Here is a 12690-nt window from a genome sequence, read left to right as displayed (position 1 = left end):
CTCGCCTTTCCGGCTGGCCCAGCTGGATGGATGACATTTTAGGCCTCTCCTCTCTGAGTTGCCAGGATTTCTCATGAGAAACGGTTGACGACTGTATTTGCATGTTATAATTTTGGGTGGCTGCGGGGGGGACTTGTTAAATGTCTGACGGGCACTGACAAATGTGATTATCTTGGTTAGGAGTCTTCTTAAGAGTAAAGAATGTTATTTTTCATATCTCCTAAAAAACCCCCAAAAAGCCACTGAGCAAAGACTTGAAGGAGGTGAGGGAGGTCCTGCAGGGCTCTGGAAGAAACGCCAGATGCCCAGGTCCTGAGGCAGGCGTGGCTGGAGCAGGAGGAGGGCGGAGTAAGAGGGGGTGGGGTCACAGCTGTGGCGGGAGGAAGGATGGGGGAGGAGCAGGGGTGCAGAACCCATGGGGCCTGGTGCACCATCCTCAGGACATTACTTTTACCCTGAGCAAGATAAGAAGCGTTAGGGCTTCCCTGGTGGCGCAGTGGTTAAGAATCCACCTGCCAATGCAGGGGACACGGGTTCGAGCCCTGGGCCGGGAAGATCCCACATGCCACGGAGCAACTAAGCCAGTGCGCCACAACTACTGAGTCTGCTCTCTAGAGCCTGAGAGCCACAGCTATTGAGCCCACGTGCTGCAACTACTGAAGCCTGTGCGCCTAGAGCCTGTGCTCCACAAAAAGAGAAACCACCACAGTGAGAAGCCCGCCCACCACAACGAAGAGTAGCCCCTGCTCCCTGCAACTAGAGAAAGCCCACGTACAGCAACGAAGACCCAGCACAGCCAATAAGCAAATAAATATATATACACATACACAAAGCATTAGACAGTCTTGGGATTGGACAGACGGGATGATTTGACTTGTCCCTACACCCATGACCTCCTAACGCCTTTGAAACCAAACTCCTGGGGATGGAGTTATGGCCGCTGACCCCTCGTGCAATCGTTCTCAGCCATCTTCTTCCCTCTGGGACGCAGGAGCCTGGCTGCTGACATAGTTGCGGAGGGTCGATTTCACCGCCACTCCCGGATGTTGATAACCCCGCCTTACCCTCTGCACTTTAATGAGAAACTAAATAGTGCCACAGATGCTCTTTACTTAAAAACTTGCCATGGGTAAAATTAAAGAGGAAACGGAAGCCACTATAAAATCACAATTCACACGCCGTACGGCCATTTGCAGTCACAGCTGCAGTGGGCCCTTCGCTGATTTCTTTGGCCCTCGGCGTGGGTGGCGCCGACTGAGGCTGCGCGGAAGGCTTACTGGGGGAGCGCGAGGTTGCAGAGGTGCCAGAGGGGAAGGCTTGAATTTGCTCGAAGTTTTGAAAGGTAGTAACGGTCTTCCTACAGGAGGCTTGGTTCCCTGGGATCTTGATTCCCTGGGATCGCGCACAACCAAGGCGATTTTGTGGGAACTACATCCCACCCTGTCACTGCCCTGCTGTGACTCTTCTATGGCTTTACCTTGTTCTTAGGGTGGAGTCCAGCCTCCTTCCTGGGACCCCTCCCGCCCTCCCCCCCCCCCCCCCACCTTTCCCCCCGGACTGCTTCCTACTCCGAGCTCCCAGAACTGTTGGCTTCTTTAACCAGCTGAATGTGAAAATTGTTCTGGGTTTACAAGCGTCCCACGTGGGATCTTGTGCTTACTTTGTTCACGCTTGTTTCCTTGGCACATGGCACAGTGCCCAGCACATACCGGATGCTCATGAAATATCGCCGCGTTCGCGCATGAACCGCAAGTTCCTTGCAAAAAGCATCCCGTGACTGATTACTGCTCACTAGTTTGGTCCCAGTTCCGCAGCCCAAGCTCTAGTGGTTTGTGTGTGTGACTTTTTAGATCCTCGGCTCTTGGGATTTTTTTTAAATCCAAGGATGGTTTCTCCTTCCTTTGAACCCTTCTTGCATTGTATTGGAACCTCCCTTGAGGCCCTTGTCATTTTTGATGTCTTTCCACTTATTTACATGGGTGTCACCGCTCACAGCCTGGGGGGGGGGCGGGGGGGGGCCGGAGGAGGGAACAGCCCGGCTGACTCACGTCTGAGTCACTTTATGTTCCCAGGCACCCACCCAGGTCTTGAATGTGGCGCTGAAAAAAACGCGTATTTGTTAAATGAAATCATCTAAAACCAATGAATGAGTCTGGACGCCTGCTTCTCCTTCACTTATCCACACTGTGAGCGCTGACTGAGCGCTGGGAATGTATGGGGGCGTTTATTTGGAAAATCTATCTCCCGCAGGCCCCACGCAGAAGCCACAGTCACAGCCCGGTGCCCGGCCGGCCACACAGCCCCCATTTCTCTGAGATGCCCGCTGTGGACGGAGGTCAGTGTGAGTCGGCTCAGGGCAGCCTCGGCGTCTGTCATCATTTTCCGACAGGCAGTGACAACCGATTAGAGATCTAGTGAGAAATAGAATTGTTTTCTCCCCTGCCTCCCGCTCACCCCTGACCACCACCGTCCCTCTGTGGCTTGCTCTCTGAGTCCAGGCTGATTTATCTCCTGAACTGAATGTCTGTCGTGGCCCAGGAAGGAGGGCGCATTCAGGGAGGAAGCGGTCTCCCAGCTAATGGGCCTGAGCCGCTAGCTGCCGAAATCTATCAGCCCGCAGGGAAAGGCCGGCGGGATGGAGGCGGCCGGATGGCTGGACGGGAAACTCGCTTACGGACAGATGAGGGAAAACCAAACAAGCAAACAACCCCTGCCCCCCAGCCCTTCTCTCCTGCCAGAGGGCTGGAAGGAGGGGTTGCCCGTGAGGAAGAAGCAGGCACCAGAGTTGCCAGGATACAGCAGGGGCAGCGGGAAGCTTGTCTTGCCTGCCCCACCCCCCCAAGACCGTATTGGTCAGAAGGCTGTGCTGCCTTTCCAGGATGGGAGGATTGTGGAGCCGCAGAGTTTGTAAGGAAGAGCGCCCGGTTTCCGTTTCCTTTGGAAAACTCGTGCCTGTAAAAGCTGAGAAGAAGCTGGCTGTGGTCCAGCCGTTGATGGAGGGTGAGGATGATTTGCAAACACTGGAACACGTTCCAGCTGCTCTGAAAGCCCCTTCTGGGCTCCACTCCCTTTCCCATTCAGGCAGCCGCTCTCCCCAGTGGGGGCGGGGCAGGGGGGGTCGCCGTGTGTACCTGTGGTTTTCTTTTTTTTCCAAAGGAAGGGAATGGCTGGGGTGTGTCATCTGTATGTCACCCCCCCAGGGCTGGCTGACATTTCTAAGTGGTGTGATTTGAGGGTACCCTTAGGCTGTGAAGCCCGAAGTTCCACCATTAGAAAGCATCCCTTAGGTTCTTAAAGGGGTTTTCATCTCTAAAAGTCTTCTGTTCATTGCATACACTTAAGCCTTTCTAATAGGATCTCGAATCTCGTACAGACGCAAGGATCTAATTCTTATCTTGCGAGATTAGCCGAGGATTAGGCAAAAGGGAGGAGTAGAATTTAGGGCAGGTTCACAGAATGGGACGGAGCAGGTGGGGTGGGGACAGAGGGGCTGAAGGAAAGAAAAGGTCACCCCTTGCTTAGAACAGTGACTGCCTAAGACTCCTTCCTAGGTATTCGCACAGCCTAGGATGTGGGTTTCAGGCAGCCTGCCTGTCACAGTGTGGAATGTGACAAGTGATGTTGGACTGAAAGTGAAAGTAGGGACAGTGGTGGAGTTACTTGGATTCTGAATCCCCTCCTCGCGCACGTGCCATCCAGGTGGCCATGGGATCAGCCCAGGGATCGGCTGTGCTTCTCAGCCCCAGCGCCCAGGGCTTCATCCCTGCCCTCGACTAGACTTTCAAATGTTGTGTGGAACAATGTGCTTTTGCATTATTACATTGATCTGTGTCGAGTACTGTAGCCCTTGTTGTTTTTTTTTAAATCAATTACTTTATTTATTTATTTATTTTATTGGCTGTGTTGGGTCTTTTTTGCTGTGCGTGGGCTTTCTTTTAGTCGCGGTGAGTGGGGGCTACTCTTCGTTGTGGTGTGCAGGCTCCTCATTGCTGTGGCTTCTCTTGTTGCAGAGCACGGGCTCTAGGCGCGTGGACTTCAGTAGTTGCAGCACATGGGCTCAATAGTTGTGGCGCACAGGCTTAGTCACTCCGCAGCATGTGGGATCTTCCTGGAGCAGGGCTCGAACCCGTGTCCCCTGCATTGGCAGGCGGATTCTTAACCACTGCGCCACCTAGGAAGCCCTGTAGCCCTTGTTTTGCGTCTTCATCTAAATGTGATCTTGAGACCACCCTGTGAGATGGGTATTATTATCCCCACTTTCCAGATGAGGAAACAAAGGCTGAGCAGCCAGTTGACTGGCCCAAGTCCCACAGCCAGGTTCCCAGCTCTTGTCTGTCTCCTAACTGTCTATAGACGATGGGCACAGGTGCGAAGCTTCCTCATCTCATGTACTGGTCGTGCTGAAATCATTATTTTATGTGCTTGTCTCCCTGCTAGTCTAGACCCCAGTGCCCAAGCTGTACAAGGCAGGGAGTCTTATCCCAGCATCACCAAAGGCTGATGTTGTGACTGCAGCGGTCCAGCCTCTGAGCTCTGCAGCCTGACTACCTGGGTTAGAATTCCTGCTCTGCCACTTTCCAGGTGGCGCCCTGGAACTAGTTCTCTTCAGATGCCCCCTTGACGGATTGGATGTCTCCCAGATAAACAGCAGTCAGAACACGGCTCATCTGATTACGGCTCAGTGGAAGAAGAAAGAGACAGAAAGAAGAAAAAGGAAAACAACAATGGACCAGAAATGGCTGCTATAACCCTCCCACGAACACCCAACCCTCCCCCACCTGGCACCCAGAAGACATTGCTAATTTATCACACACGCTTTCCCACGAGCCTGAAAGAGGCTCCAGAATCCTTCTCAGTACAGCATCCCAGGCAGCTGCGACCAATCGGATTGGCACTGACATGGGTGATGAGACCCATTTTCTATTCCAGTGTTGTTTAACCAGCAGTTTGGTTAAACAACCAAATTGATTATATACCCAAATTGCTATAAACCCTCCCCGTACCTCTATTTTCTCATCTGTAAACTGGAGACAGTGGTGGTCGTCCTGGAGTCGTACATGAGATCGGAGCCTGACATACCAGGAAGTATTGGTTATTATGATTTTGTTTGGAATCACACGTTCTTTTCTGGACCCATAACTTCCCACATTCTAAGAACTTTGGGAATTAAAAAAATATCTTTCTACCTTCGAGTACCTTCGATTCAGGTCGACAGAATTTGCTGAATAGGAAACAAGAATAAATAACCCTCAGGACGTGGTAGGTGTGCCATTACTGGGGGACTGGGATGAGGGAGAATGAAGGCTACTTGTCAGGAGAACAAGGGAGCTGGTCAGGGGAGCGTTGTAGAGGAAGAGGACTTTGAACGGGCCTGGGAGAATCAGTAGAACGTCACAGAGATTGGGAAGGTGTGACAGCGGAGGAAGCATGTCAAAAGCATGGCCAGTGCAGGAGCCCGGTGGCTGGGGATGGGCAGGTGGTGGACCGTGGTGGGGGATGAGGATGAAGAGGGTGGGCGAGGCGGGAGTGTGAATGTTTCTGAGCAGCAACTTCAGACTCTGGACTTTCTCCTACAGCTGCTGGGAGGCGGCAGAGGGCTTTAATTCGGACAGTGTCACGATCGGAATGCTCGCTCTGGCCGGGTGAGGAAGAGGGGCTACGGGAGTGGCAGGGAGAGGAAACCAGTTAGGAAAATGTTGTCCCCTCCAGGAGAGACTGGGTGAAGTCCTAATTAAGGGGATGGCGGACAGCTGACATTGTTGAGGGTTCCAGCCACCACGCTGTGTGAGTCCCACACCTCAGCCCATCTAGTGTTCCCAGCAGCCCCACCAGGAATCACTACCCATGTTCCCGACGAGGACACTGAGTCTCGTTTCATCCGGGAAGGGCGAGGACATAAAATTGCTGCCTGGGGCATTGTAGGGGTGCCCCTGTGGTCTGGGGTCTGGTCCTCAGCTTGCAGTCCCAGCAACTCGATGTGGAGGCACAACCAGAGGACAGCAGGTTTGGGGAGGGACAATGCTAATCCAGTCCACTGGCATCTGGTTTGGACATCGCCCGCCAACTTCCCGATGACAAGTATGGCTTCTCTGGTCCTCTGGCGTCCTGCTGTCTTGTTCACCGGTGTTCTCTGGTCAGTGAATTCATCCCAGTAAGAGAATCTAAATGGCCAGTGAGCTATAGCGGTGTCTGGTGAGCGTGCAATCAGAGAAACAGAGGCGAAATCATCTTGAAGAATGTGTCATCAAGACCGTGGTGAGGCCTGATGAACGAGTCGCGCCCCACCGCCGAGAGCATCACATGCGTTACAAATTGCTGGTTAAACAACCCTGGAATGGAAAATGGGTCTCATCGCCCATGTCAGTGCCAATCCGATTGGTCACAGCTGCCTGGGATGCTGTGCTGAGAAGGATTCTGGAGCCTCTTTCAGGCTCATGGGAAAGCGTGTGTGATAAATTAGCAACGTCTTCCGGGCGCCAGGTGGGGGAAGGTTGGAGTGTTTATAACAGGGTTATAGCAGCCATTTCTGGTCCATCATTGTTTTTCTTTTTCTCCTCTGTCTCTTTCTTCTTCCACTGAGCCGTAATCAGATGAGCCGTGGTCTGACTGCTATTTATTTGAGAGGCATCCCATCCGTCAAGGAGACGTCTGAAGTGAGCCAGTGCTTGTGTACTGTGTGTCGCTTTGCTGCCTACCTCTCAGAAGGTGCGATCAGCACATATTTCACGTTCCTAGTCTTCCCTGGCTGCCGCTGTCTCGTTCAGGGGTTAAATTCAGGTCAGAGAGCCAGGAAGTGGCAGGGTCCACATGCAGACCTCGGTCTGTGGGGGCCTGGAGCTCACTGCCCCTGTCACTGCAGCAAAGGCAGAGGAGGCCGCCTCATCGCCACGTGTGTGTGAGGTGACACTCACGTCACTGTTAGGATGGAGCTTTCCAACCCGACTTGCCCAACCAAGCTTTGATACAATCACCAACAAATCAGGACTGTTGGCCTCCGGGCCGGGCCTGCCTCCACCCCCATCTCTCTGTGCCCATCCAAACGCCACCCTCCTTTGGGGCTGAGAGGGCCCGTGGTCCCCCCACACCAGCTCCCTTGGTCCCCCTGCCCTCCAGTCTCCTCCAGGCTGTGGCCTCATCTAGCAGGTTATCCATTTCTGCACTGGGATGGCTCTTGCACCAAATGAATATTTACAGCGTCAAAAAAGTGAATAAGCATTGAACACCACCTCTGACCTCTGTGTGTGTGTGTGAAATGTGACGTGTCAGGTTTGCTGCACTGAGTGACAAGTCCGTGGCACGTGTTCCACCGCTGCCTCTGTTCTTCTCCTTAGGGATTCCTCCCTCGTTGAAACAGCCTCTTAGGAGAAGCACAGCCTTTCTCAGATTTGGTTAAAAAACATTTGCAGATGGAGTGGTGAACTGACAGGCTGGGAGGTTTGGGCTTTCCGTCTCCATCTAAACTGTCTTCCTGTAGGGTTTTGAAAAATCACTTCATTTTGAAAGTTCTTGTCTCTCCATCTGAAGACACACCCTTGGTACTGAGGACCACGAAGGAGTTTGGTGTCAGATGCTGAGTTCGTGGTACAGGTTGTTCTGCATGTCTTGGGCACACGGTGATGCTCAGATAGGTGCTCCGGGATGAGGATCCCTGTCCGAGCCCTTTCCCTCCATCCCATTCATCCCGAAAGCGTCCCTGGGAACTTCGTCTCCAGCCGTTCAATAAATGGGATCTATTTGGAGTGTGTAGTTCATAGGGCTGCCTTAAAGTTTTTTTTTAATTGAAGTATAGTTGATTTACAATCAACTGCACAGCAAAGTGATTCAGTTATACATGTATATACATTCTTTTTTATATTTTTTTCCATCATGGTTTATGATAGGATATTGAGTATGGTTCCCTGTGCTGTATAATAAGACCTTGTTTTTTATCCATTCTATACAGAAAAGCTTACATCTGCTAACCCCAACCTCCCACTCCATCCCTCCCCCAAACCTCTCCCCCTTGGCAACTACCAGTCTATTCTCTATGTCCGTGAGTCTGTTTCTCTTTGGAGGTGAGTTCATTTGTGTCATATTTTAGATTCCACATATAAGTGATATCATATGGTATTTGTCTTTCTCTTTCTGACTTATTTCACTTAGTGTGATCATCTCTAGGTCCATCCAGGTTGTTTCCAATGGCATTATTTCATTCTGTTTTATGGCTGAGTGGTATTCCATTGTACATATGCACCACATCTTCTTTATCCATTCATGTGTTGATGGGCATTTAGGTTGCTTCCATGTCTTCAGCCTTAAGTCATTGACTGAAGCTCTTTGCTTTGCTTGTTGGTGTCTAGTTTTGTTTGTGTAACAGAGCAGGTATGCCCTGCTGAGAGAAATTGCTAATGGCTGAGCTGGGGAGCCTGTCTCTGGGGTCCCCCACGATCCAGTGATTCCTCTCTTGAGGCAGGTCTCCTGGGGCCCAGGGTGACCTGCACCACTGTCTGGAGACTCCCTTCCCTCACGCCTTTCCCACATGGAGACCTTCCTCTGAAAATTCCTTCCTCTGAAAATTCCTTCCTCCCTCATCCCCAGCAAGCCTTTCCCTTGCCCCTGTTCCCTCAGAGTCTTCCTCTGGGTCATTTCCCAAGCTGTTGAGTGATTATTAGCTCCAGAGATGGGCAAGGTCCTGGGGGGCGGCAGATGTGAAGCCTGGCGTGACCGCTCTGAAAGCACCTGCAGCCGGGAAGGGGAGAGGAGGCAGGTACAGAAACCACAAGACCCCCAAGATGGGAGGAATCTGCCACAGGGATAAAAGGCTTTGGAAATTCAGAAGAGAGAATCCCGCAAGCAGAAGAAATCAAGGGCAGTTCTGCAGAGATAGTACCTCCACGTTGGCTGTAAGGGACAGGTTTGGGGCAGACAGTCGAGGATGGAGGGAGGAGAGCACGGAAGGGTGTCCCAGGGGGAGGGAACAGCGTGTGTGGTCAGCCCTGAGAGGTCAGCACATCTTCATTCAGTTCAGGGCAGGACAGGAAAGGAGGTATGAGGTCAGGTTGGAAGCTTAGCTAGAAAGGGGACCAGGAAGGGTCTGGGGATGACCCGCCAGGGTGTTTAAAGGACCTGGAAAGCAGTGAGGAGCAACAGAGGGGTCCTGAGTAGGGAAGGAGCAGGATCCTGGCTGAGGTTCAGGAAACTGACTCTTGCACTGGCGCCGTGTAAGTTTCGCAGGAGGGAACCCGGAGGTGGAAACACTTGCGAGGTGGCCGCTGAGTGGTCCAGGTGAGATGTGATGGAGCCCCGACTCAGGGTGTGAAATGGAAAGCAGTGGATGCAAGCGATGATGGAGCTGAGGAAGGGAACTGCCGCTGACACTTCCTGAGTCCCGTGCAGGCTCTGTTCTCAGATTAGACAGGATCCCTGTCACGGCTCTGTGAGGTCACTGCCTGTGATGCTGAGGACACGGAGGCACAGAGAGGTGAATTTGCTCACGGCTACAATAGCGAGTATGCGATGGAACTAGGATAAGCTGCAGGGAAAGCTGGCCCCAGAGCCTGGCTTCTGAGCCAGTGCCTTATTCTGCTTTCATGCGAGCAGCAGAGGCAGGAGGCTCGAGGGGAGAGGCAGGGGCTGGGGATGGCTGGCACCCCTCCTGCCGGGTCCTGCGGTGGCATTTCATGTGGAACTCCCGAGCCCATTGACCGAATGCTTGACCCCAGAGTGACAGTGTGGCCCTGTGGCAGGATCCTACAGGCTAGGCTTTTGGACCCTTCACATCCCCTGCTCTGCTCATTTCTTCAACCAAGGCTTATGGGGCCACCTGTGCCCGGGGCACCCCCCATGCTCTATAAATCAAAGCAGAATCACCTCAGTAAGCGTGTACCCATCTGAACTCAAAAAGCAGATGTGGGGCAGGATGTTTACTTAATTTGCAAAAGCTTCACCGTGGGGTTTCTTTAAGTAGCTAGCTCCCAAGTGCATAGGAAAATTATTATATATGAAAACATTCGTGGAAGGCAAAAAAAAAGAAAAAAAAGCTTCAACAGAATAGATTCGGATATACTGTACGTGCTGAAAGTACCTAAAATTGTTCCCAATTTTCTCCTTGTCTTTCATATTGGTCAGTCAATTTAATGAAAAACATCAACCACCTAAAAAAACGTAACCACAGGATAGATGGTAGCATTGAATTGTTCTACAGGTCTTACTGAAGAAATGAAAATGTAGTAGAGTTCACATGTCCCAAGCAGGAAAATTATGGAATTGATTCACTGTATCCTCAAAGGCTGTTGTGCTTTAGGAAGGAATCCACTAAATATAGTTTGCTGTTGAAGTTCTTGTTTTCCTGTCATCAGTTCATGGGGACCAAGGTGATTGGGGCGAGCAGGGAGGTTAGGGCCACAGAGCCCTGAAGTGTTGTAAGGCTTAACTAGCTGGACATCAGTCAGAGTGACATGACCAGCCTTTCCCGCTGTGGGGAAAATAAATAGTTTTAGAGTCAAATGCCTTTGGGGTACATTGGCTTAAACACCCCTGAGCAGGGTTTCCCCAAGATTGAGCAGAGTCTTACCATGCTCTCTTGTTCTGCGTCTCTCTGAGGATCGAGTTTGCATTTCCCACATTCACTTGGCCAGCACACCTTTGGGGTGCGGTGGGTGACATCACACGGGGGCTGGTGTTCCTGGGAACACACTTTGGGAAATGGAGTATCAGGTGCTATGGAGAAGATGGTGTTCAGATTTTCATTTCAGGGCGGACTTTAACCACTGGAGAACGTATGTAGGTTCCAATTTTGAATGAGGACGAACTTTCCAACAGTTAGAACTCTCCAAAGGGGGAAGGATTTGCTCAGAGACCTGTCAAGAAGGCCAGGAAGGAACTTCCCTGGTGATCCAGTGGTAAAGAATCTGTCCTGCAATGCAGGGGACACGGGTTAGATCTCTGGTCAGGGAACTAAGATCCCATATGCCATGGGGCAACTAAGCCCTGATGCCACAACTGTTGAGCCTGAGCCCCTCAACTAGAGAAGAGAAAACCCACCACTACAACTAGAGAGAAGCCTGGGCCCTGCGGCAAAGAGCCCACACGCCACAACAAAGATCCTGTGTGAAGCAGCTAAGATCCGACACAGCCCAAAAAAAAAAAAAAAAGGTAAATTAAAAAAAAAAAGTCAGGAAGAAGAGCTACGTGGACCAGGAGGAGGACTTAGATGACCCTGGAAATGATAACCTTGAACAACGCGACGATCAGATATACGGCTGAGACCGGAAGCAGGGTTCGGTTAACAAATACTCCACGTGCTGTGTTCATTCCAGGCACAGTTACTTTGTCAGGGGGTTGACTTACCTAAACGTCGCCTAATTTCTTTCTCCTGCTGGGTCTGTAGGGCCTTGATACTCACATGGGTGGTTTCGCAGCTCTCTGTGGAAATGAGAAAATCATTCAATCAGGGGGAATGGATATAGGGTGAGCGAAGGAGCTTTTTCCAGGGCGGATATTTTAGGAATGCCTCTACCATTTAGTATACACGGCGGTTAAAAATATTGGGACTCTCTGATCAGCTGCTGTCTAATGATCAAGTCAATGAAATCCTTGAGATTTTATAAGCTGAATAGGATGGAACTCTTTCATCTAATTTGGGATTCAGATTTACATCTTATTTACTTAGATTTGCATAGGTGATTAGAGATAGAGAGGTCCTAATCCCAAACGTGTAAGATGAAATGAAAACTAATTTATGCAATGTGTGATCTTTTGATTCAGATAAAATGCTTAGGCTTTGATTCACCCAAGGATCCAAGGCTCCTTGAGTTGGTTCTCAGCAGGCAGTACCTTCCCCGCATGGGCGTTGGGAAATACCTGCGGGGTGCAGAGGGCAGTACAGATATTTAGGGACAGGCCTGCAGGACGCAGAAGTGACTCACTCGGTATGTTGCTTTGCTGCTTCCGCTGGGAAATAAGATCTCATCTTGCGGAGCTGGAGACAGAGGAGCGGAATGGCTGAGTGACTTGCTTGCAGGCAAACAGTTCAAGGGAGACATGCAGGGGGTGATAGTAGGAAGCCTGAAGGATGGCAGCTTTGCTCTCCCAGTTTGAAATACCCACCCAGGGAACGCCAGGCACACCCTCGCCAGACACATCCTTATCGACACAGATGGGCATTTCGACAACATACTCTGTCTTTTCTGGCCCCGTATTTTGGCCTTGAGAGTGTGCCTGTTGAGTTTAACAGCCCTTCAGGAAATAGTCCGTCTTCCATCAGGCAGCCCCGTAGCAGGGGTACACCTTCCCCCAGAACTGGGGTGGGCTGGGGGATGACTTCCTATCTGGGATGAGGACGTGGCAGACGCATCCCGATGTTGGAGGGCTCCTGGCATCCTTAGACTGGTGCCAGGTAGCAAGGAGCTGGTGGCGGGCACGTGAACGGTCTACTCTCTCCAAACCAAGGACCCAGCAAGCAGCGGCTGAGCTCCTCTTTCGTACCAGCCGTTTAGAACCCCAGTGATTTACATCCTTGGGTTGCTTAGATCCATTCTCCGTTTGGCCAGAGTTGTTTCTGACCGCTCGGTCCTTGGCTTTCATTTAGATGGGCGCTTGCCCCGGGTGCCTCATGCAAGAGGTTTGGGAACAGCCGTGGATTCCACAGCCCCCACTCAATTTGTTTCTTACCCTCCAGCACTTGCTCTCAACTCCCTAGCGCTGCACTCT

The sequence above is a fragment of the Hippopotamus amphibius genome, chromosome 10 (assembly GCF_030028045.1).
Source record: "Hippopotamus amphibius kiboko isolate mHipAmp2 chromosome 10, mHipAmp2.hap2, whole genome shotgun sequence".
NCBI classification, from domain to species: Eukaryota; Metazoa; Chordata; class Mammalia; order Artiodactyla; family Hippopotamidae; genus Hippopotamus; species Hippopotamus amphibius.
This window is presented reverse-complemented; position numbering follows the sequence as displayed.